Below are 26,577 nucleotides of genomic sequence, written 5' to 3' on the forward strand. Positions count from 1 at the left end.
CCTCCATATGCCAAGGGTGCAGCCTTAAAAAGAACAAAACAAAACAAAAGAAAAAAATAAAATCATATAATCAGGATACATTCTCTGGCCACAAGGCAATAAAATTAGAAATGAGCAACAACAAAAAGGTAGGAAAAAAAAAAAAGAAATCCATCTGGCTTGTAAATCTTTTAAAATATATAACCTAGGGTAAAAAAAAGAAATTTTAACTAAAATTGTGAGTTATTTTGAAATAAATGACAGTGAGGGGACTAAAAGACAATGAAACAACTTCTAAAAAAGAAATTTATAAAGATAATAGGAAAAGTTAATTGAAAAGAAAAAAAAAGCATATTTTCAGCAAGAAAACCAAAAGCTATTTCCTGGGGGGTAAAAAAAATCAATGTAATAAAGCTCTTGGCGAGCCTGAACAACAAAAAAGAAAGACACATAAGCAAATGAAATTAAGGAAACAGACAAAAGTATAAATTCATACCAATACATTTAAACATCTAGAGGAAATGGAAGATATTCTAGGAGAATATAAATTACCAAAAATAAATTTTTTCCCTCTACATGTTCAATGTCTAATAGAGTGTATGACCTTGACACACATTCTTTCTTCCTCTCTTTTTCCATTTTTTTGTAATATATATGTCTATGTGTCTGTATGTATGCGTATATTAGCTTTTTTTTTTTTCTTTTTGGGGCCACACTCATGGCATATGGAGGTTACCAGGCTAGGGGTCGAATCCGAGCTGCAGCTGCTGGTCTACACCACAGCCACAGCAACACAGGATCCAAGCTGCATCTGCAACCTACACCACAGCTCATGGCAACACTGGATCCTTAACCCACTGAGCGAGGCCAGGGGTCAAACCTGTCTCCTCATAGTTTCTAGTCAGATTCGTTTTCACTAAGCCACGGTGGGAACTCCCCAAAATAACTTTTTTAAACAAAAAGCACTTTATGTGGGTTAAAATTTTTTTTTATGATATATATGACATGAAATGTCATTTTAACCATTTTCAGTAAAAGTCAGTGTGTTAATTACATTCACACTGCTGTGTAACCACTGCTGCTCTACCTCCAAATCCTCCCCATTACCCCCAGAGAAATCCTATAACCACAAGAATAATACCCCTCACCCCCCCTCTTCTCCTAGCCCCTGGTAACCTCTACTCTACTCTCTGTCTCCATGAATTTGCCTACTCCAGGCACTTCCCCCCCCCTTTTCTTTTTAGGGCCATGCCTGCGGCATATGTAAGTTCCCAGGCTAGGGGTCAAATTGGAGTTGCAGCTGCCAGCCTACACCACAGCCACAGCAATGTGGGATCTGAGCTGCGTCTGCGACCTACACCACGGCTCACAGCAACATTGGACCCTTAACCCACTGACTGAGGCCAGGGATCAAACCTTCGTCCTTCTGGATGTTATTCAGGTTCTTAACCCCCTGAACTACAACGGGAACTCCTCTAGATATTTCATGTAAGTAGAATCATACAATATGTCTTTCTGTAACTGGCTTATCTGACCCAGTATAGCTCATCCATGTCACAGGATGTATCACAAATTTGTTCCTTTTTACGGTGAACAATATCCCATTGTATGTATAGACCATACGTTTTGTTTATCCATTCACTTGTTGATGGATGCTTGAGCTATTTCCACATTTTGGCTACTGGGAATAACAGTACAATGAACATGAGAATCAGTGATTTTAAAGAGGTAGGAAAACAGAATAGACCATTCACTATAAAAGTTAAACTGGTAAGAGCTTTACCTTTAAAAAGCTATTTGAGGAGTTCCCGTCGTGGCTCAGGGGTTAATGAATCCGACTGGGAACCATGGGGTTGCGGGTTCAATCCTTGGCCTTGGGGATCGGGCATTGCCATGAGCTGTGGTGTAGATTGCAGACGAGGCTCAGATCTAGCATTGCTGTGGCTCTGGTGTAGGCCGGCGGCTACAGGTCTAAATTAGACCCCTAGCCTGGGAACCTCCATATGCCGCGGGAGCGGCCCTAGAAAAGGCAAAAAGACGGAAAAAAAAAAAAAGCTATTCATGTCCGACAATTACAGCAACATTCTCCCAGACTTTTAGGACATGTAAAGGTTCTAGAGTCTAGAAAAAGATGGAGAGTTCCCCAAATCATTCTACAAGGCTGACGTAAACCTGACAGGACAAAACTCAAAGAAATTTATCAGTGTATTGAAAGGTTAATTCTTTTTTTTGTCTTTTGTCTTTTTGTTGTTGTTGTTGTTGTTGTTGTTGTTGCTATTTCTTGGGCCGATCCCGTGGCATATGGAGGTTCCCAGGCTAGGGGTTGAATCGGAGCTGTAGCCACCGGCCTACGCCAGAGCCACAGCAACGCGGGATCCGAGCCGCGTCTGCAACCTACACCACAGCTCACGGCAACGCCGGATCGTTAACCCACTGAGCAAGGGCAGGGACCGAACCCGCAACCTTATGGTTCCTAGTCGGATTCATTAACCACTGCGCCACGACGGGAACTCCTGAAAGGTTAATTCTAATGTGATTGGCCAAATAGGTTTTATTCCAGAAATATAAGGTTAGCTCAATATTAAGAAAGCTGTTATTTTAACATTTATAATTTTAGAAGAAAAACAATATAAGGAGGTACAAATGATTGGATATAAGACAGACTCGATGCATTTTACAGCATAAGGAATATAGCTAGCTTTAAGATTATTATTATTACTATTTTTGCCTTTTGTCTTTTTAAGGCTGCCCTCTTGGCATATGGAGGTTGCCAGACTCAGGGTCAAACCAGAGCTGTAGCTGCTGGCCTACACCACAGCCCCAGCAACGCAGGATCTGAGCCGTGTCTATGACCTATACCACAGCTCCTGGCAATGCCAGACCCTTAACCCACTGAGCAAGGCCAGGGATCAAACCTATGTCCTCATGGATACTAGTCAGGTTTATTAACCACTTAGCCACAATGAGGAACTCTAAGATTATTTTTATTTTTTTTTACTTTGTTTTTTGTTTTTTTGGGGTTTTATTTGGCTGCACCCTTGGCCTGCGGAAGTTCCTGGGGCCAGGCATTGAACCCACGCTGTAGCTGTAACCAGAGCCACAGCAGTGACAATGCCAGATCAATCCTTAACATGCTGAGCCATGAGGGAATTCTGCCAATATTTTGTAGTAACTGTATATGGAAAGTAATCTTTAGAAACTGTGTTAAAAAGTTTAAAAATAAAATAAATTTAAAAATAAAGAAGAAAACAATATTATCATCTCAAATGTGAAACTATATTTTGGTTAAATTTCAACATCTCTTTCTGAGCAAATTAGAAAAGGAAAGAAGAGTGCCCATTGTATTTCAGTGGGTTAAGAACCCAACATAGTGTCTGGGAAGATGTGGGTTCAATCCCTGGCCTTGCTCAGTGGGTTAAGGATCTGGCGTTGCCATAAGCTGCAGAGTAGGTCTCAGATGGCAACTTAGATCCAGTAGTTCCGTGGCTGTGGCATAGGCCCCAGCTGCAGCTCTGATTTGACTCCTGGCTGGAACTTCCCTCCTGCATGGGCTAAGTAGGATGGGGTGCTTCTTGTGTGGACTACAGGTGGTGGGGGCAAACCACCACAGTTATCTCTGACTTCAGAGGTGAGTGTGGCCTGCCACCACTAGGGGTCCACGAATAGGCACCACTTGTAGCCCCAGTCGTCTCAGAGGGCATGACAGAGGAGGGCATTGTGACCAAACACCACCTGTTGTTGCTCTCAATCCCCTGGGAACTCACACACCCTGCCACTGCCAAATGCTCTGGGCACTGCCTAAATCTGCCTGAGGCTCATTACCACTTCCCAGGGCCCTGCAACTAGGAGTAGCCTGCACCATCTTCCTGAAGGTCCTTCCTACTGTCAAGAGCCCAGCAACCAGGCACTGACTACTGGCCGTACCCATTGCCTCCTTATCCCTGAAAATACACTCAGCACCCTGGGGATAATAGTCTGCTCACACCAAAGAAAGAGACAGCAAATATCCAAACTCCCACAGCAAAAATAAATAGTAATGCCCCACAAAATACGAAGGGGTGTTCTTGCATAGACTACAGTTTGGTTTCCCTAAACTCACAGAAAAAGAAAAATATAAGCAAAATGAAGAAGCTCAGGCACCATTTCCAGTTAAAAGAATAGGAGAATTCACCTGAAGCAGCAAACAATGAAGCAGACCACTGCAGTATGACAGACACTGAGTTCAAAAGGGAGATAATGAAAATACTGAAGGAATTAAGGGTGGATATGAAGGAATTAAAAGTGGATCTAAACAATAATGCTGATTCCTTTAGAAAGGAATGAGAAAATACAAGAAGGAACCAAGAAAAATTATAAAATTCATTTGCAGAGATGCAAACTAAGCTAAAGGCACCAAAGAGCAGAATGAATAATGCAGAGGAACAAATTAGTGACATGGAAGATAGAATAAAGGAAATCACCCAATCAGGACAGCAAACAGAAAACCAAATGAAAAAACATGAAAGCAGTATAAGAGATCTATGGGATAACATACAGTGAGCCAGTCTGCACATAATAGGAATTCCAGAAGGAGAAGAAAAAGAAAAGGGGATTGAAAATATATTTGAAGAAATTATGACTGAAAACTTTCCAAATCTAAAGAAAACAAGATATGGGAAGCACAGAGGGCCCCAAACGAGTTGAACCCAAACAGACCCACACCAAGACATATTATAATAAAAATGGCAAAACTTAAAGAGAGGACTCTTTATCTTTAAAGGCAGCAAGAGAAACACACAATGTTAATTATAAGGGAACCCCCATAAGGCTATCAGGTGCTTTCTCTCCAGAAACACTACAGGCCAGAAGGGAGTGAAAGGTATATTCAAAATTCTAAAAGGAAAAATTTGCAGCCTAGAATATTCTACTCAACAAGAATATCATTTGAAATATGAGAAATAAAGAATTTCTCCAAGAAGCAAAAGCTAAAAGAGTACAGCAATACTAAATCCATTCTAGAAGAAATACTGAAAAATCTTCTCTAAACAAAAAAGAAATAAGAAGAAATAGGATGGAGGAAATCACAATTGGAAAGTTATAACTTAAATAAGCCAGTATACAGATCTAAAAGAGGGGAAAAAAAAACCAAAAACCCTACTGTAAAGGTGATGATAAACACAAGGAACAGCAAAAAGCAAACATGAAGATGTTTAAAAAAAAAAAAAAAAGGACTTTGAAATCATAGAATGTGGGGAAGGAAAGTAAGAAAATCTAGACTTTTTTTTTTTTAATAATGTGTTTGAACCTATATGACTATCAGGCAAGTGGACATAGGAAGGGGCTAACATACTTAAAAAAACGGGAACCACAAATCAAATCCACATATTACATTACAAAAACTAAAAAGAAAAGCACACGAGCATAAAATAAATGGAAATCATCCAACCAAAAAAAGAAAGGAACAAAGGAGAAAAACTTCCCTTGAAAAAGACACATGCACTCACATGTTCACTGCAGCACTATTCACAATAGGCAAGACATGGGAACAACCTAAATGTCCATCAATGAATACATGGGTTAGGAAGATGTGGTATATATATATACACCATGGAATACTACTCAGCCATGAAAAAGAACACAATAATGCCATTCACAGCAACATGGATGGAACTATAGACTCTCATAATAAGTGAAGTAAGTCAGAAAAAGAAAGACAAACACCGTATGATATCACTCATCTGGAATCTAATATATGGCACAAATGAAACTTTCTACAGAAAAGAAACACATGGATTTGGAGAACAGACTTGTGGTTGCTAAGGGAGGGGGAGGCAGTGGGATGGACTGGGAATCTGGGGTTAATAGATGCAAACTATTGATTTGGAATGGATAAGGAATGAGACCCTGCTGTGTAGCACTGGGAATTATATCTATGGAGCATGATGGAGGATAATGAGAAAAAGAATGTATGTGTGTGTGTGTGCACAGGTGTGTGTGTGTGTGTGTGTGTGTGTGTGTGAGACTGGGTCACTGCTGTACAGTAGAAAATTGACAGAACACAGTAAACCAGCTATAATGGAAAAAATAAAAATCATTAAAAAATACAATAATACTTCTGAGCTTATTAGAAGAGTGAAGAAGGTATCTACCATCTAACCAGGAGAACAGACTTCCTAATCAATTTGAAAAACCAGATGTGCTCCCTGGGGTCAGGTGGCAGGACTCTGGTCAAGCCACAGCATTGAGGGATGCTCGGAAGGGACATCCTCGCTCTGTTCAAGATACCGCCCCTGCAACAGTGGGGGTAGGCAGGTGGAGGGGGTGGGCTTTCCAGCATTCAGGGACATGTACTCACCCATGTGTGCCCACTCAGCCACTTCTAAGCCCCGTTTGCCCAGCCTGGAAGGTCCCACACGAGACTTTTACCATTTATCCATAGCCCACTGGGGAAAGGTAAAACTAGATTGATTAAAGGGTTCACCGACGTAAAAACTAGAGGTGTACAGCGTACAGTTATAACTAGCACTGTCCCCTAGAACTTGCCCTGGTGATGGAATTCTTCTGTATCTTTACTTTCCAGTAACCACTAGCCACATGCAGCCGTTATACACTTTAAAATGTGGCTCGTATAACAAAGGGACTCAATGTTTTATTTTCTTGTAATTAAGTTAAATTTAAATATAAGGCGGTTCCTGTCGTGGCTCAGCGGAAACAAATCTGATTAGTATCCATGAGGACTCAGGTTTGATCCCTGGCCTCACTCAGTGGGTTGAATATCTGGTGTTGCCATGAGCTGTGGCATAGGTCGAAGACATGACTTGGATCTAGCATTGCTGTGGCTATGGTAGAGGCTGGTTCCAATTTGACCCCTAGCCTGGGAACCTCCATATTCAGCCCTAAAAAGACAGATAAAAGAAATATATATATATATATATATATACGTAGCCACCTGTGATGAGCGGTTAAAATCTTGGACCAAGCAGGTTTGAGCCTGCTGGGACCTCACTAAAGGCCTGCAGAGAGATGAGCACAGGCCAGGATTATTACCGCTGGAACCAGGAAAGCCTGCAGGGGTTGTATTAGTTTCCTAATTGAAGCCAAAACAAATTACCGGGATTATTATCTTACAGTTCTGGAAGTCAGAAGTCCAATTCAGTCCTATGAGGTGTAGGCAGGACTGGTTCCTTCTAGAAGTCCTAGAGGAGAACCGGTTCCTTGCCTTCTCCGGCTTCTAGAGGCTGCCTCCGTTCTTTGGTTCATGGTCCCTTCATCACCAAAGCCAACAGTTTAGCATCTTCAAAGTTTCTGTTTCTCTCTGACCTCTGCCTTTGCCATCCCATCACCTTCCCTGACTCTGACCCGCCTGACTCCCTCTTAGAAAGACATGTGTGATTACATTCGGTCCACCTGGGATATCCCAGGATCTACTCTTCCTAAGATTCTTAACTTAATCACACCTGCAATGTCTCTTTGGCCGTAACGTATTCACGGGTTCCAGGAATTGGGACGTAGACATCTTTGGGAGGCCATGACTGAGAGTACCACTGAGGGTGACCAACAGTCTCCATCACATCAGATCTGGGATAATGGCTTCATCCCTGGAAGCTGACTTGGACACAGAAGCCTCTGTACTGGAGGCATCCTTGCCTTCATGCGGATTCAGCACGTTGGATTCCATTCACAGAACGGGGAGTAACATCCACACTTGGTGGGGAGAAGGCTGACGGGCCCGGCAGATGGAATCAGGGTCCCTGCCAAATGCCCTGAGGTTGGAGACAGAACTCCACCCAGTTCTTGGGGAGCTCCAGCCTGGGGAGAGGGGAGGGGTTCATACTGGGGGGCAGAGTGGGCAAGTGGGGGTGTCAGTGAGTAGAAGCCGGCACATTATCTTCTGGACACTGGGGGGTATTGACTGTTTTTTGAGCTGGGGAGTTATGTACACAGAGCAATGTTTAAAGAAGATTAAGCAGGCAGTTGTGTGCAAGTGGGGCTCAGGGGTGGGGGTGGTGAGTTAACAGGAGTGTAATGATTTGTTTCAGAGGGAGCAGTAGGAAAGGGGGGTGGGAGCAGAAATTATGTGCAAGAAACATCCTGTCAAACAGAAAATGCACTAAAAATACCACCACGGCTGAGTGAAATCAAAAATGGCAGCAACATCTTAAATCATTTTGAAAACGAATTGTGCTGGTTTTTACAGTTTTCTATTCTCAAATAATTTGTGTAATTGTAGTCTGTTAAACGGTTTTACTAATGGCTACAGCTGTCACCATACAATATATGTCTAGCAAATATAAATTGAGACCTTACTATATTCACTAGTTTTTAAAAAAGTAGTTAATCATTCAGTTATCTGTAAGAGCAAAACACGACATTTAAATTAGCATATATAGAATGTGCGGCCCAGGATGGCTCCTCCAATAGTAGCAACAGATCAATGTATTTTCCCCATTAGAAGTTTTGACATTTACTACTTTTCACCTTTAAAAAAATGAGCCCTCCTGGAACTTAGCAGATGGCCCCTCTCTATGGCTTGCCTGCCATCTGGAATTTGTTTTGATAAATCCAGACATTAGGGAGATGTTATCTTCCCAGCTAAATATAACATTTAGTTGATTCGCTGGCAACCTATGCATTTCTTTCTCATGCGAAAAAGGACAGTACTATAGATTTTACTATGCCAATCATGAATGTAGCTCAATTCTTATAAATCTCCCAAAATGTAAACTGTCCCTCAATATGCTTGAATAGAGTGGGTCATTACCTATTTCATTTTTTCCCCATTGGGGCCAGCCCTTCTGCCACCCTTGGTCCTGTCTCAGGGTGCACTGCAGTGCGCCAGGCTGCAGCTCCACCGTGGCCAGAGGGCAGCCCCGACGGTCAGGGCGAGGTTGTCTATCCCTCTCACCTGGGGCAGAGTTCCTCTTCCTGGATCCCAGCTTTGCCTCTTCTTGAGTCACTCTCTGATTTGGGTAGAGCACAGTCTTCCTTTAGGAAAAAACATGCGAGGTGACATGTGAGGTTAAGTTTCAGAAATTTCCTTCTTCCCTCACTCTCTGCTGATGTTTGGCAGAATTTTGGCTTTGAAATCATTTCCCCTAGAATCCTGAAGGTGTATATCATTGTCTTCTAGTTTTGAATGTCACTTAGAAGGAGTGTGATCTACACTGATTTCCACTCTTTTCCAACATTTTTTTTTTTTGTCTTTTTATGGCCACACCCATGGCATATGGAGGTTCCCAGGCTAGGGGTCTAATCAGAGCTGTAGCTGCCAGCCTACACCACAGCCACAGCAATGCCAAATCCGAGCCTCATCTGCGACCTACACCAGAGCTCATGGCGAGGTCAGGGATTGAACCCGGATCCTCATGTATACTGGTCAGATTTGCTTCCACTGAGCCATGATGGGAACTTCTCCACTCTTTCCCTAAGGCTTTGATTTTGTCCTTTTTTTTTTTTTTCTTTCTTCCTTTTTCATCCTGAAATTTCAAGTGGCCTGTGCGTTGCTGTCCCTCCTTTGCTCCAGGCACTCAGTGAACCCTCTCCACCTACAAATGCACATCTTTCCAGACCAGGACATTGTTGTGTGTGATTGTTTATTTCCTTGTTCTTGATTTCCTCTGTGCATTCATTCTTTTTTAAAAAAAATTTATTTAGGGAGTTCCCATCATGGCACAGCAGAAACAAATCTGACTGGTAACCGTGAGGTTGCAGGTTTGATCCCTGGCCTTGCTCAGTGGATTAAGGATCCGGTGTTGCTGTGAGCTGTGGTGTAGGTTGTAGATGCAGCTCAGATCTGACATTGCTGTGACTCTGGCATAAGCTGGCAGCTGTAGCTTCCGTTAGACCCCTACCCTGGGAACCTCCATATGCTGCATATGAGGCCTTAAAAAGCAAATAAATAAATAAATAAATAAATTTAAAAGAATTTTTTTTGGAAGGGCCAGGGCTGGACTCCAAGCCACAGCTGCAATCCATGCCACAGCTGCAGCAATGCTGGGTCCTTAACCCACTGTGCCACAGTGGGAACTTACGCTGGTTTATTCTTGAAATCCCCCACAGATACTGGACTATCTGGACTTATTCACCAATATTTAAAAAATCCTTTCCCAACTTTTTCTTCCCTTTCTCTCTCTGTTCTATGCCTAGGATATTTCCTAACTTTATTTTCTAACCCTTTAATTGAATTCTACATATCTGCTCTCTCATCATTAATTCCTAAATGCCCCTCTGTTGAAAATTTCTTTAAATGCCTTGTTCTTGTCTCTTGGATGCAATATCTTATCTCTTTAAAAATCTCATTTTTTTTTTCCTGTTCTGTGTCTATTTCTCCCTCACCCCACCCCAAGTTCCTTTGGCTTTTACCCTTGTTCGTGGCCTGGTGATCCATTTACAATTAAGAGTGGACATTTTGTGAGCAGGTGAAAAAGTGGGTGGACTTCCACTGCTTCACTGGGTGAGCTGTTCCACTGGGAAATCCCCAAATGTAATTAGCAGGTGTTTTCTCTCAGGTGCGTTATTCCTGTGAGGATGAGAAATCCCCTTTCTCCTCCTGGGAGACACAGGCATGACTGTCTGTGTCTTTGGAGTCAAACTGGAGAAGGGTTAAGGGATGTTCATCTTCAAAATGTTGACTTTCCCTTGGTCCCCTCTTTTCAGGATGGGGACACCACTCTCCAACTTCCTGCCATCCTTTGGGCAGACTCTCTCAAATTCCTTCTCTCCAAAGGGTGAACCTCTGGTCTTGACCCCCCCTGGCCTGGGACTGGTCTGGTTGCTTAGGGCAGATGGGCAAATTCAAGTATAACTGGTTCTTTTTTTTAATAATGATTTTTATTTTTTCTATTACAGCTGGTTTACAGTGTTCTGTCATTTTTTTTTTTTACTGTACAGCAAGATGACCCAGTTACACATGCATGCATGCATTCTTTTTTATCACATTATCATGCTCCATTATAAGTGACCAGTTATAGTTCCCAGTGCTATATAGCAGGATCTCATTGCTTATCCACTCCAAAGGCAATAGTTTACATCTATTAACCCTGATTCCCAGTCCATCCCACTCCCTCCCCCTCCCCCTTGGCAACCACAAGTCTGTTCTCCATGATTTTCTTTTCTGTGGAAAGGTTCATTTGTGCCCTATTATTAGATTCCATATATAAGTGATATCATATGGTATTTATCTTTCTCTTTCTGACTTACTTCACTGAGTATAAGAGCTTCTAGTTCTACCCAGGTTGCTACAAATAATAACTGGTTCTTATGACCTTTAACCATATATCCCTGTTTTTCAGTCTCACTTGTTTTCCCACTTTTTTTCTCGAGTCCTTCCTCCTCCTGCAAAACTCAGCCTCTGAGTTTCTTCCTCTGTCAGGTTAGTTTTCAGCTTTCTCAAGGGTGCTATGTCTGTTAGCACAAGCACATACAATTTCCAGGCTCCAAAATTCTGTGGCTGGCATTTCCTCTCTTGATCTGTATCCCTGTGGGTTTCCTTCTCTTTTGACTTTCATGTCTACTATTCTAGTGAAAGTTCTGGAGGGTGTGGAGGCCAAACAAGACTCAATCTACCATCTTTAACTGGATATCCCTCTAGAGGGATCAGAGTTTCTGGTAATGAGAGAGGTCTGTAAACATGACTCTCCTTCAAAGTGGCAGGAAAAGTCGCTCTGGATGTGAGTGATGGAGGGGTGGGATGATGGTCACATCAGGAAGGTGGATGGCTACAGCATCTATAGAGCCCATGGGGGCTGAGTTGGGATGGAGAAGAAAGACTGAAGTTTGTATAGAAAGCGTACTCAGTCTGGGTTGGATGTTTTCTTGTTACCTGCTAGTTTCTTCTTTTATTATTATTATTATTATTTTTAGGGCCACACCCATGGTATATGGAGGTTCCCAGGCTAGGGCTCAAATCAGAACTGCAGCTGCTGGCCTACACCACAGCCACAGCCACACGGGATCCAAGCCTTGTCTGCAATCTACACCATGGCTCATGGCAACACCAGATCCTTAACCCACTGAGCGAGGCCAGGAATAGAACCCTCGCCCTCATGGATCCTAGTCAGATGTGTTATCACTGAGCCAAACAGGAACTCCCAGTTTCTTCCTTCACTGACTCTTGTTGCAAATGGAAGACCAAAAAAGAGGAATGTAATTTCCATCTTTTTTTTTTTTTTTTTTAACCTCCTTCATCCTTTAACAGCATGGGTTCACAGATGGGACATCTTCTGTAGGGAGGACAGAGAAACTATTACCATAACACTGCTCAGGAAGAAGCAGACCAGTTAAATGGGGTAGGGGAATGAGCAGCTAAAAACTTCCTTGGGTTGCAAACTGTAATTATTTCCAAAACTCCTTTCAAATATATATATTTTTCTTTTCAGGGCTGCACACATGGGCATGAGGAAGTGCCCAGGCTGAATCACAGCTGTAGCTGCCGGCCTACACCATAGCCACAGCAACGCGGGATCCAAGCCAAGTCTTTGACCTACACCACAGCTCATGGCAATGCCTGATCCTTAACCCACTGAGCAAGGCCTCGTGGATACCAGTTTGGTTCATTACCACTGAGCCACAATGGGAACTCCATTTCTTGCAAATAATTTTATCCAAATTCATCAAAACTCATAATACAGCATATATAAATTATTGATGCTTCTTATTTTATACAGATAGGTCAGCACATAAAGGCTTTCGTGGGTGTAATTAACAGGGAAGGGGCTTCAGCTCCAGGTCTTTTTTTGGTGCCCATGGCAGGATGTCATCTGAACTCTCAGAAAGTAGACAAAGGAGAGAGGAGTTCCCGCTGTAGTGTAGCAGGTTAAGAACCTGACTGCAGTGGCTCCAGTCCTGTGTTGGCCTGGGTTGGATCCCTGCCCTGGCGCAGTGGGTTAAAGTATCCCGGTGTTGCTGCTGCTGTGGTGTAGGTCTCAGGGGCTAGGATTCAATCCCTGGCCAGAGAACTTTCATATGCCAGTAGGGGGAGGGGAAAGAGAGAAAAAGAAGAATCTAAAAAACAGATTTTAAAATGATATTAGGGGAGGAATTGCCATGTGATTCAGAGGGTTAAAGATTCAGCATTGTCACTGCAGTGGCTCAGGTCACTTCTGTGGCATGGGTTTGATCCCTGGCCTGGGAACTTCTGTATGCTGGGGGTGTGGCCGAAAAAAAAAAAATATATAGGGGGAAAACAACCATGCTCATAGCAATATCATTCACAGTAGCCCCAAACTGAAAACAACCTAAATGTCCATCAACAGAAAGAATAATGAAAAGCAAATCATCCATACAAAGGAATACTCAGAAATACAAAGAAATGAACTGCTAATACATGCAACCACATGAACTAATCTCAAAAGCACTGTGCAGCACAAAAGAAGTCAGACAAAATAATACAGATGATATGATTCTGGTCATTTAAATTTTAATCTATGGATAGAAAAATCAGGACAATGGTTGCCTGCTGGTGGTGGGAGGGTAGTGGGGATTGACTGAGAAGGGTAGGCAGGAACTTTCTAGGGTAACACAAATGTTCTATATTTTGACTGGAATGATGATTATACAAGTATATCTATTTTGATCAGAATCACTGAATTTAGGACTTCCTGTTGTGGCTCCGCTGTAACAAACCCAACTAGTACCTTTGAGGATGTGGGTTCAATCCCTGGCCCTGCTCAGTGGGTTAAGGATCCGGTGTTGCCATGAGCTGTGGTGTAGGTCATAGATGTGGCTTGGATCCTGTGTTGCTATGGCTGTGGTGTAGGCCGGTAGCTATAGCTCTGATTCGACCCCTAGCCTGGGAACCTCCATATGCTGTGGGTGTGGCCCTAAAAAGACAAAAAAAAAAAGATCATTGAATTTATACCTAAGACATGCATTTTGCTCTACGTAAATTTTACCTTGATAGTTTTTTTTTAACTGGAAAAAAAAAGAAAATTAGAAATACTTTCAAAATGTCTTCAGAATGCTCATTATATACATATACATATATATACACACACAAACATACATATATATATTCTCTTCCATATTCTTTTCCGTTATGGTTTACTACAGGATATTGAATATAGTTCCCTGTGCTGTACAGTAGGGCCTTGTTGTTTATCCATCCTACTCGTAAGAGTTTGTATCTGCTAATCCCCAACTCCCAATCCAGGAAATGATGATTTTCATTGGGGACTTAAATTGAAACATCTGATTGGGTTAATGATTTTAGTACCAGGACCATCCAGAGTCTTGCCTCTCGCCTTTGCTTCTTTGCTGTCACTGTGGCCTAGGGCAGCATGCCTGGCTGGGAGGAACATTTTGAAACCAAGCCTAACTGGATTTAAACCTGGGCTCTGCCTCTCACCAGCTGTGTGACCTCAGGCAAATTACCTAACTTTTCTAAGCATCAGTTTACAGGGCCATCGTGTTACTGAGTCACTGTGCAGACTGGAGGTTATATAGACAACAGCACCGCACGAGACACAAGGAGGGCCCTGAGTAAATATGTAACACAATAATAATTTCCACTGTTTTAATGGGGATGACAAGAGCAAAGCAATTGTTAGTGGCCCCTACGCACATCCTGCGCCCGGGAAGCCCCAGAGAATGCAAAGGTACCTCACCATGACATGAGGAATCTACTCATCTTCTGATACTGTTCAGAGGTAGGTAAGGGTTAAATTTACATTTTCATCGTGGAACCAAGTTTGGTACAGCTTGAGGGAGAAATCTGTGTCCTGTTGGTTCTAGTCTGGTTCTCACACCTGAGGAGGTTGCCTCTTTTAACACTTATCTTTGAGGTCAGAATCCTTTCCTGGAGGGATACTGAAGAAGCCTTTAGAATAAGATGAGCCTGCCCTCTGCCCCCTGCCCCAGACGCAGGCTCAGCTGCTGATTGTCCCCTTGCTCTTTGATGGAGCTCCTTTTCCTAGGTCCCTTGAGTTGGCACCCACTCCTGGGACCTTGGATAAGTCGCCTCACCTTCCCTGGTCTGTTTCCTCGTCCTTAAATGTCATGGTTGGGGTGGCCAGGTGATCCCAAGGTGAGCAAGCTGAGAAGCACTGTGAACTTGAACTCTCTGACCCCAGGGCCAGGTTTGCTGTAGCAGGAGATACTGTTACAGAAAGAAGAACCTGCCCATGGCACTAGGCAGTGGCTCCCAGTGGCTCCCTCTCGACGCAGTTGGAATGAAATCACATTTTCTCATTTTGTCAGCAAGCTTCCTGATCCATGAGTATCCATCTTCACCCATAACACATTTCCCCTAGTGATTTACCTGCCAGCCCAATCTTGGGCATCATGAATTTGATGCTGGAAATTCTATTCCTAACATACGCTTGTCTTGTTTCTCCTCTTTCCACAAACTCTCCTATGCCTGTTATCTTATATGATCCACAACAACTCTATGTGGTAAGACGCTTTCCTGCAACTGACAGATGTAGAAACTTGGGTTTGGGCAAGAATCTAAAGCTCTGTGGCCAAGAGGTGACTGGACCTAGATTAAAACTGGCATCGTCTGACACCGCTGCTTTAAAAAAACTCACATTCCCATGTTGTGGCAACACACTAGAGTCAAGGACACCCTCCCCACTCCCCCATGTGGAACGAGATGCTTAGGATTTAGGATATTTCTCTCCATGTGTAAAGTTGGATTACTGCAATAAACAGAGCTCCTCAAACAGGGGTAAAGGGGTGGGAGAAATCATTTGCTTCTCAAAATGCTGACTGAGGCTCATGGATGTTGAAAACAGGGAGGGACCTGGGAAATCAGTCATGGAGTCCAATGCTGACCATTGTACAAGTGAGTCAGCAAGATTCTACAGGAAGTGTGTCTTGCCCAATGTCACAGATCAATGTCAATCACTACCAGCAGGGAGGGCTTTTGGGATCCCGGGAAAAGGTAACTAAACCTTTGGAGCAGTGCACGTCTGACCAGCCCATGGGCCCACTCCCTTGTAATGGAGACCCTGGCTTATGCACAGACACTGTGCCCTGTGTGGTGGGACGAGATTCTGCCAAGTCCCTCCTGGGGGACCACTGTTCTCTCTTCTGTGTCCCTTGCCCCCCCTGCCCCCGCCGTCCTCCTGAACATTCGGGATGGCTGACTGAGGTGGGGGGCAACCAAAGGGAAGAACATTCTTAGACGAAACAAGACAGAGCTACTACTTAGCCATAAAAAAGAATGAAATAATGCCGTTTGCAGCAGCAGGGACAGACCTGGAGATTCTCGCACTAAGTGAAGTAAGTCAGACAGAGAAAGACAAAAATACCATATGACATTGCTTACATGTGGAATCTAAAATGGGACGCAAATGAACTTATCTATGAAACAGAGACAGACTCACAGACATGGAGAACAGGGGGAGGGGTGGGGGAGGGGTGGATGGGAGTGTGGAGTTAGCAGGTGTGAACTAGTATATGTAGGATTGATAGACAACAAGGTCCTCCTACATAGCAGAGGGAACACTATTCAATATCCTGTGATAAACCATAATGGAAAAGAATATGAAATAGGATATATATGTATATAATGGAGTCACTCTGCGTAGAGCTGAAATTAACACAGCATTGTATGTCAACTATACTTCAATTAAAAAAAAAAAAAAAGACAGAGCTCAAGGCATCTCCACTCTGGAAGTAGGGCCCTTGTGTGTTTCCTGGTCATGAGCGGGGTCCTTCTTCTTCAGGCTCTGTCCCTGTAGACGTCCCTGGTCTCAGGGCTGCTTGCCCACCTGTCCACCTCCTAGGACAGTCCTGTCTGTGTTATGAGAACCTCCAGCCTCTGTGCGCTGTTCTTTGCTCCTCACTGTGGGCCTTGGGGGCCCTTTCAGCTCACCTAAGGGATGCATCCCACCCCAGCCTCTACTCAGCACTCCTGTGCTCCGCTCACCTTCCCTGTGCTCCCCGAGCCCTCTGCTTCTTCATCTCTGGAAAGAATCTAGCCAAACCTACTTTGCAGGATTGCAGAGTACGACTAAAACCATACTGGCAGAGCACGTGTGGCCCAGAGGAGACCCCAAATAAGGGCAGCTATTAATCAGATTTGCCACGCCTCCTCCAGCAGACTGAGGATGCCTAGAGGTTAAGGACCAGGGCAATCATTTTTGTGTCCCCTGTGATGGGACAGGTCCACAGCTTAATAAATGTCTACAGAACAGGATGGAAGAGAACCATCCAGGTTAACTGTGAGCACTTGTGTTGACAGTCTCAGTGGTTCCTAAAACATTTGCTAGAATGTTTTACTCAATGCAAGGCACCAGCCACATGACTTGGCTCCTCCTGGTTATCAGAAGAGCAAGGGGTGACCTTTCACACAGGCTCTCCTTAAACCGTGGTGAGAACAAAATAAAAAAGGAGAAAACGAGCAACTTTATCGAGGGACATTCTAGAATGTTGAAATAGGGGTTTAGGAGGAAATTGTTAAAGCTGCTGTTTCACAGAGTGGCATTTGCTCAAGGGTCTGGTTCCCTGATGCATGGCAGAGGTGGCCGCCCACACCACTGGCACTGCTGGTGTCAGGGCCCCAGTGAATTTGAGTGGCCTCCTAGTGCAGGTGGAGTGTGGGTTTCACACACACATGACTTTTGACTCGGTTCAGAGATCAGATATTGCTGGGAGGTTTCCAGTTACAGAAAGGTCTATCCAAGCACTGCTTTTATAGGGTGTGCGGTGGTAATCCTGAACAAGCACCCCAGGCCTCAGCCCCAGCTCCTAAGGCCCACCCCTGGCTGGGCCTCACTCCTGTGGGGAGGGGAGTGTAGACCACCAGGGCACTGAGTCCACATGCTCCTACTTCAATTAACAACACAGAGGAGAGGGTGTGTACAGGAGGGTGAGTTTAGTCATTGGAAATAAACACAACAGCCTGTGAGCTCAGCGCTTGCTGTAAGTACTCTGCATTTCTCAATTCCTTTCTAAATTTGGATAGTGATGTTTACTTTTGCAAATCCCACCGCTCCCTCACACCCGGGGCCAGCACCCCCTTTCACAAAGCCTTGCCATCCTCTTTGCTTCTCTGGAATCGTTCATCTGTTCATCTCCTTGGGTACTTATCGTCATTTTCTGTCTTGCATTCTTTTTTTTTTTTTTTAAGGCCACACCCTTGGCATATGTTGGTTCCCAGGCTAGGGGTCAAAAGGGAGCTGTAGCCTCCAGCCTACACCACAGCCACAGCAATGCAGGATCTGAGCCGCATCTGAGACCTACACCACAGCTCATGGCTTAACCCACTGATTGATCCTTAACCCACTGACTGAGGCCAGGGATCAAACCTGCGTCCTCATGGATGCTAGTCAGATTTGTTTCCGCTGAGCCACGACAGGAACTCCTTGCATTATTATTCTTTGTACAAATCTGTGTTTCCCATCAAGACTCCTCAAGTTTAGAAGAAGAAATCCCTTGATTCCACAATAGCACCCAGTACAGTACCTTGATTGTACTTGGCTATTGGGTGTATCATAAATATTTCCTGAATGAACAAAGGAAAAAGTGAGGTGAAGCATATCTGGAGACTTCAAAAGCTACAGAAGCTTAAAAAATAGTGGCAGGAATGTCTCATGTAATCACTTAAAAATAAAATTTACAAAGTGATTTGGAAAAACGAGTTAATTATTTTGGAAGGTCAGGAAGTGCTCTTTAAATGTGCCTGGCTAATGTGTAAATCCCTCAAGGAAATGGATCATGTTTTAGTATTATTTCAAATCCTCACTGCCTAGTGCATCTTTGGTCTAATTTTTTTCTCCTTCATTTTTTTAAAAGATAAAAACATCTATCTTTACTTGTTTTGCTTATCCAAAAGTGGCATATGCTCGATGCAAAATTTTAACATAGAAACAAAAAGTAAAAAGTGAAAGGCCTGGAGTTCCCTGGTGGCTCAGGGGGTTAAGGATCTGGCATTGTCACTGCAGTAGCTCAGGATGCTGCTGTGGTGCAGGATGGATCCCTGACCTGGGAATTTCCATACATCCAGGGCATGGCCAGAAAAAACAAACAAACAAACAAAAAAAAAAACCCCTATTGGGCTTACCTATATTTTAAGTCTTTCCTGGGCATTTGTTGGAATACTTGCAGCCAACATTTCTTTTCTTTTCTATTCTACTCTACTCTATTCTACTCTATTCTATTCTACTCTACTCTATTCTATTCTATTCTATTCTATTCTAGCCTATCCTATCCTATCCTAGCCTATCCTAGCCTATCCTCTTTTTAGGCCCACACCTGTGGCATGTGGAAGTTCCCAGGCTAGAGTCAAATAGGAGTTGTAGCTGCCATCTTATTCCACAGCCACAGCAATGCTGGATCCTTAACCCACTGAGTGGGGCCAGAGGTGGAACTGCGTCCTCATGGGTACTAGTCAGGTTTATTGCCACCAAGCCACATAGGGAACTCTACAGCCAACATGAGTATAAAATGATTCCTAGGTGCACAAAGCACTCTACACTTTTCCAGGTGTTTCTACTTGGAATCTGTATTCTTCTGTGACCTTCACATGCTACATGTAGGAAAGACCGGGTTCCCTTCTTATTCCTATTTTAGTACCTCAGCCCAAGAGACTGGCCCCAGGTTTCACTTTGAGTCAGTGGCCTGCCAGAAGCAGAGCCCTGGAACTCTTTTTCTGCTTCTCTTTCCACAGCTGGAAGGTGCAGCTGTGAGAGGCTGGGCGGGCATGGTTGCAAGGTGAGATGCCACTGAGGATTTGGCAAGTGCTGAATTTATGCCAATGTGGAGAGACTGACCAGATTGGGGTGTTTGATATCTTAGCTGAAATAAGTCCTCCTTTCTGGGCAAGCCTAGTGGAGGAGGGAGGGGCAGATGCTGAGGAAGCTCTGGGAGTAGGGGTGGTGGGGAAGGAATCATCTTCTGCCATGTCATTCTCAGAAGCACCCAGTTTAGACTGGAGAGAGGTGGCCCAGGGAGTCCTTGCTGCTTTCTGCTTCCCTTACTTAAGGGTCTTGATATTTTTTTACAGTGCAATTCACTGATCCTTGACAAAGAAAGAAAATAGCACTCATGGGTGCTGTTGTTAAACAGAAATTTTCACCTCTATGCGGGGAGAGGAGCTTTGGCAGTCCCGGCTACCTTACTTCTACACAGTAGCTTAGGCAGGAAAGTTACTTTACATTGAAGTCAGAAGGGAAGGATCCATATCCTAACACAGGCTGGCAGACAAGAGAAGGTGGCAATCTTTGGAAGGGACATTCCTTTTTTTTTTTTTGGTCTTTTTAGGGCCGTATCCGTGGCATATAGAGATTCCCAGGCTAGGGGTCAAATAGGAGCTGTAGCCTTTGGCCTATGCCACAGCCACAGTGACGTGGGATCTGAGCTGCATCTGCCACCTATACGACAGCTCATGGCAACACCGGATCCTTAACCCAATGAGCGAGGCCAGGGATCCAACCTGCATCCTCATGGATCATGGTCAGGTTTGTTAACTGCTGAGCCATGAAGGGAACTCCTGAAAGGGCCATCCTTACCGCATGAATGTCTAGACGGACAAGACATATGCTGCTCGATATTGTAGCCTCTGGTTCCTTTGGCTATTGAACATTTAAAAGGTGCCCATTAGGACTAAAGAACTGAATTTTTCTTTTTTCTTTTTATTTTATGGCATACAGAAGTTCCTGGCCAGGGATTGAATCTGAGCTATAGCTGCGACCCACACTATAGCTGCAGTAACGCCGGATCCTCCAACCCACTGCACTGGGCCAGGATCATACCTGCACTTCTGCCGTGAGCTGAGCCTCTGCAGTCAGACTCTTAACCCTCTGCACCAAGGCAGGAAATCCTGAATTTTTGTTTTTATTTAATTTTAATATTTATATTAAAAAACTGACAATTCAGTTATTAAAAAACTTTGAAGTAAGTTTCAAACAACTTGAGTACGGGAAAATATTTTTCAGTGGTGAATTTTATAAAATCCAGAAACCAATCAAGCATTTCTGATGAAAATTAAGCATCTGAACTGAGATATACTAAGGCTTAGGAAGATAAAAGAATGTAAAATGTCTCCATGATTTCTTTATGTTGTGAAGTGATCATATGTATTGGAAATTTAAATATATTATTAAAATTAAGTTCATGTGTTTTTACATTTTTTTTTCTTTTCTTTTTTTTGGCCACCCCGAGGCACATGGAGTTCCTGGGCCAGGGGGTCAGCTCTGAGTCATAGTTGCAACCTGCACTACAGCTGTGGCAACGATAGATTGGTTAACCCACTGTACTGGGCTAGACATCGAACCTGTGTCCTGGTGCTGCAGAGATGCCGCTGATTCCTTGTGCCACAGTGGGAACTCCATGTTTTTACATATTTTAATGTGGTTACTAGAAAATGGGAATTTTCTTGGGCATTCACCCATTCATTCATTCATCAAGCATGTATTGAGCATTTAATAATATGCTAAGTCGAAGAAAGCAAAACCACTATAGCAACAGAAAAAGAGCACATTATCAATTTGCTGTACATTGTATGAAAAGAATATATATATACGTAATCCAATTGAAATGTAACATTCCTTAGGGTAAATACTAAATTCACTATTATTTTTTCCTAGCTTTGTGAGGTTAACTCCCAGCTTATTAATTTAGTAGTTTTTGTTTTCTAATACACATATTTAAGGCTCTAATCTTCCCCGTAACTGCTTCTTTAGGTGCCTTACCAAAAAAGTTGTATGTTGAATTTTTACAACTCTTGGTATTGTTTATTTGTTTGTTCAAGCTGTACCCATAGCATGTGGAAGTTCCTGGACCAGGGGTTGAACTTAAGCCATAGCCATGACAGCACCAAATCCCCAACTGCTAGACCATCAGGGAACTCCTAGTTTTATACGTTTTATAGTTCCCCTTGAATTTTATCTTGAAATCATGAACTTTTTAGAAGTGTACCACTTGGTTTCAAAACATATGGGAGAAATGGTTTGGCTATCTTTTTATTGGTGATTTCTAATAATCGCTAATATTATATTGCTTTCAGAGAACAAGACCTTTATGATATTGATCATTAGGGGAGTTCCCGTCGTGGCTCAGTGGTTAATGAACCTGACTAGTATCCATGAGGATGTGGGTTCGATCTGTGTCCTTGCTCAGTGGGTCAGCAGTCTGGCATTGCTGTGAACTGTGGTGTAGGCTGACGGCTACAGCTCTGATTTGACCCCAGCCTTGGAACCTCTATATGCCGTGGGTGAGGCCCAAAAAGATAAAAGCCAAAAAAAAAAAAAGATATTGATCACGAAAATTTATTGAGACTTCCTGAGTGATCAAGTTGTGAAAATGTTCCCAATTGTGCCTGAAAAAAAGTGTTGTCTGTTTGACAGTGCAGGAGCCTATATGTTATCTTACTATTAAAGTGAGCTTGTTTTAAAATTTTTTTCAAATTGGGAGGAGGGCTTAATTTCCTATAATATTTGGTCTGCTTTATCTGTCACTTTCTGAGAGATATGCTTTAAAATCTCCTACCATGATTGTAGATCTGTTAATTTTTTCACGTAAATCTATCACTTTCAGCTGTGTTTAAGATTATATCATTAGGTAGATATGATTTCATGATTTTTATATCTTCTCAGTGTGTTGGCCTCTTCATTTACATTCAAACTTTTTGCCTTAAATTCTCTCATGTTTGATATTAATATTACAAGTGAAGCCTTCCTTTGGTTAGTATTTACCTGCTACATCATCTTCTGGTTATTTCCCACCTATCAGTATCTTTACGCTGGAGGTTTATCTCCTTTAACTGGAAATTGTGGTCATTTGTCTTTTTGTTTTTTTCAGTCTGAGAATCTGTTTAATCTATTTACTTTTATTATGATTAACAAAATATTTGAATTTATTTCTAGCATCTGTTTTGGTTTGTTCTTAGCTACTACAGTTTCTCTCTACTTCTCTTTTCCTGTCAGGCTGGATATTCCCGATTTGCCTTTCAGATTCACTGTCCACCCAACTCTTATGCCCAGGGACTAACCTCAGTGGACAGAGCCTGCCCTCCTCTGGCTTTTGGTTGGGTGCAGCCAATGGAAGCCCCAGCAGGGTACCAGAGGGCAGATGGGGGTGGGGAGGAGTCAAGTCTGCGTTCCTTTGATGGAGAGGGTGGTCCTGAGACAGGCACAGCTCCTGCTGGCTACTAGCCACTCCTTCTTTCCTTTGCTCCTTCAGGGCTAGCAGAGCCAAAGCTCCCCATCACAACCCAGAGTATTTTATGTTCCTTTTTGGTTTCTCCCTACCCTTTGTAAATAAAAAGCCCCTCCATTTTTTTTTTTTTTTTTTTTTTTTTGGCCACACCTGAGGCATGTGGAAGTTCTGGGCTAGAGATCCAACCCTAGCCCCAGCAGTGATAACGATGAACCACTAGGCCACCAGGGAACTCCCCAAAACCCCTTGAACAAACTCTTTTTCAGTTACCTCTTTTGGGTATGCTATCTGTTTCTGGCCAAGCTCCTGACCCCACACCTACTTTTCACTGGGTAGATCTTATTGTCTTAACTCTCTTTTGTGGAAAGGACTCTGCCCATTGGTCATACAAGTCCTACTCCATTAGGACTGGTTGGCAGAGACATTCCTTCAACATGTTATTTTCATGTTATTTTTCCCTGGGTGTAGTAAAACAATGGAATAACACCAACACAATTCTTTATATATGGATGAAATAAACAGCAGTAATACTTATCTCTAATTTCTTGGAGCTATCAAGGTATATATCTAAACCCTTCCGTAACACAGACCTTAGGGCCACCTCTCTGAGATACACAGGTAAGATTCAGGGAGGAAGATGTTCCCATGTGGTACAGCCAGTTAAGGATCTGGCATTGCTGCAGCTGTGGTGGGGGTTCAATCCCTGGTCCATGAACTTCTACATGCTACGCGTATAGCAAAAAAAAAACAAAGAAAAGACTTGGGAGGAAGGGAGGGTAAGTCACCATTTGTCAATCAACAAACACTGATTGAACATTTGCTACATGGAAGGCTTGTCAATCAACAAACACTGATTGAACATTTGCTACATGGAAGGCCCTGCCCTAAGTACTGGGAAAGATGGCAAGGTGTTAAATATTCAGGAAATAACTATGTTACCAGAACTCTTACATGTGTCTCATTTCATCTTTCCACCATCCTGAGAGGTAGAGATGACTGTGGCCTAATGGACAGAGGAGATAACCAAGCCCGGAAGCAGTTCCAGCAACTTACCCAGGGTCTGAAAACTTCTTCTGGGTGAGCCAGGCATTTGCCATCATCGCAGTGCCGAGACCAGTGCGTTTTGCTGCATCCAGGAATTGCTTTCAATCTTCCGAGAGCTTATGTCTGGGAGGAGATAAGATATAAAGGGATGAACAGTGAGCTCATCATATCAGTGCTGGCAGGGGCAGCTTTTGCCAGCTGACTTGGGCTGGGAGGGCTTTGTGCAGAAGGAGGGGACAGAGCAAGTGGGGGGAAGGGCTGCCCAGGCCGAATGAGGGGCAGGCACAGACCTGGCAGGCCTTGGTTCCCAAGGGGCCATCAGGGACAAGTAGGATACAGTGTCTATCTCTTCAAATGCCCTGGGCTTGATTTCATTGTGTTCTTGCTTTATTTGAAGCAGGGGGTGTGGGGTGGGGGAATGGGGTGTTCTTTGAAGTGCTCTCCCTCTGGTCCCCTAGGCTGGGTTTCCAGCACAGGGAGGGAGAAGGTAGGGGGCAGGGAGAGATCTCTGTCTCAGCAGAGGCGTGGATCAGGGCGGTGAGGATCAGGGCGGCACTCAGCAGTATGACGATCTGGTCACACAGCAGCATATCTGGAATGCCAGTGTGCTGGCTCTGGGTGGGCAGAGAATAGGTCAGGAGCAGGGCAGCTGATGGACTTTTGCAATAGAGGAGCATGTGGGCCAGGGAATAAGTTTCCGCTGTGGCACAACGGGACTGCTGAGTCTGTGCAGCATCACAACACAGGTTCCATCCCTGGCCGGCACAGTGGGTTAAAGGATCTGGCCTTGCCGCTCCTGCAGCCTAGGTCACAACTGCAGCTCTGATCCCTGGCCTGGGAACCCTGTATGTATGGGCAGTCAAAAAAAAAAAAAAAAAAAGGGGCCAGGGAGGGGGCCTTGGCTGGCAGGGCAGAGGAGCCCCTCTGAGCCATTGCTCCCTGTCCTACCTCCCCTGGTCCCAGGAAGGGACCAGCAGGGAGCCCTGGGCTGAAACCCAGCCCCAAGGGTGGCAAAGTCAACCCCAGCAAGCAGAGCACTGCGGTGGCAAGACCAGACGGTGAATCAGGACAGCACTGCTCAATTCCCTTTTCCTTTGGGCCTGTCACGCCCTTGCAGGTCACATCACATTAGCACCTCAGCCCTGGAATTCCCGCCGAGAGGGGAAGTGGTGCGTCCCTGACTAAGCTCCTGGCCCCAAAGGCAGTCACATGCCTGCAGACCACAGGGAAGAGCCGTAGGTGGCACCGAGTTCCTCCTGCTTCTCCTGACACAGCATCCAGAGGGGAGCTGTGTGAGGTAAGGAGAGGCCCCCAGAGGAGGAAGCCTGCGTGCCAGATGCAGACTTGCTGGTAAGCTTCTGACTCAGTGCAAAACACCCATGTACCAAAGTACTGCCCCTTACGTGTAGGAAATTTAATCTTAAATTTAAGGTTTGGGATTAGCAGATACAAACTATTGCATATAGAATGGATAAACAACAAGGTTCAGCATTCCTGTGTGGCACAGCGGAAACGAATCCAACAAGGAGACATGAGGTTGCAGGTTCGATCCCTGGCCTCGCTCAGTGGGTTAAGGATCCAGCGTTGCCATGAGCTTTGGTGTAGGTCGCAGATGCGGCTCGGATTTGGCGATGCTGTGGCTGTGGCACAGGATGGCAGCTGTAGCTCTGATTAGACCTCTGGCTTGGGAACCTCTATATGATGTGGGTGCAGCCCTAAAAAGCAAAAAAATAAAATAAAAATTAAAAAAACCCAAGGTCCTACTGTATAGCACAGGGAACTACATTCCATATCCTGAGATAAACCATAATAGAAGAGAATATTAAAAAGAACGCATATATACCTATAATTGAATCACTTTGCTGTACAGACGTTAACCCAACATTGTAAATCAACTATCCTTCAAAAGACAATTTCACCCCAAATTTGCTACCCAGATACTGAAACCATTTTGGTGAATATCTTTGGAAAGTTTGTCTTTCTTTTTACAATGAGTATTTTCTCCAACGCGTATGAGTGAAATATAATACATGTATGTTTACTTAAATATAAAACTAGCAGAATGAGATTCTATTACACATCCTGCCCTGGAATCCATTTTTTCCTTCACTCAGTCATAGATGGTGAACACTCTGCACGTCGTTCAACATTGTTTTATGATACATTCATAGTGGCACATCCCCTAACTCTCTGTGGACCATGGGCCCCTCTGTCTAACCCCCTCAGCTTTCATTAGCTGCATCACTAGTTCTAGGGCAGGAAAGGCACTATGCAACAGAGACAAGAACCACTGCCATCTGGGCCTCACAGAGGTTCTGAAAGAAGCTGGCTATTCCTCCCTTCCCCTTCCCCCATTCCCTCTCTCACTGTGCCAGTGAGAAGTAAGAAAATACCAGAAGACTAAGAAATCTGGTTTTCTCCTTTACTGTTGAGAACCTAGCCTGGGGTGAGAGGGAGTTTGAAGTGGGGACAGCG

The 26,577-nt window shown here is 43.8% G+C and overlaps 1 long non-coding RNA gene across 1 annotated transcript in view; it reads right to left on the bottom strand.

The window, feature by feature from the left end:
• LOC102161008 overlaps positions 1-24,232 on the bottom strand; it is a 32,743-nt gene extending 8,511 nt beyond the window's left edge. Inside the window, exons 1-2 of the long non-coding RNA XR_002342984.1 lie at positions 24,112-24,232; positions 8,864-8,943 (exon numbers count right to left, since the gene is read on the bottom strand). This is a non-coding gene — a long non-coding RNA (uncharacterized LOC102161008). The remainder of the gene's footprint in view (positions 1-8,863; positions 8,944-24,111) is intronic.

The sequence above is a fragment of the Sus scrofa genome, chromosome 3 (assembly GCF_000003025.6).
Source record: "Sus scrofa isolate TJ Tabasco breed Duroc chromosome 3, Sscrofa11.1, whole genome shotgun sequence".
Classification (NCBI taxonomy): domain Eukaryota; kingdom Metazoa; phylum Chordata; class Mammalia; order Artiodactyla; family Suidae; genus Sus; species Sus scrofa.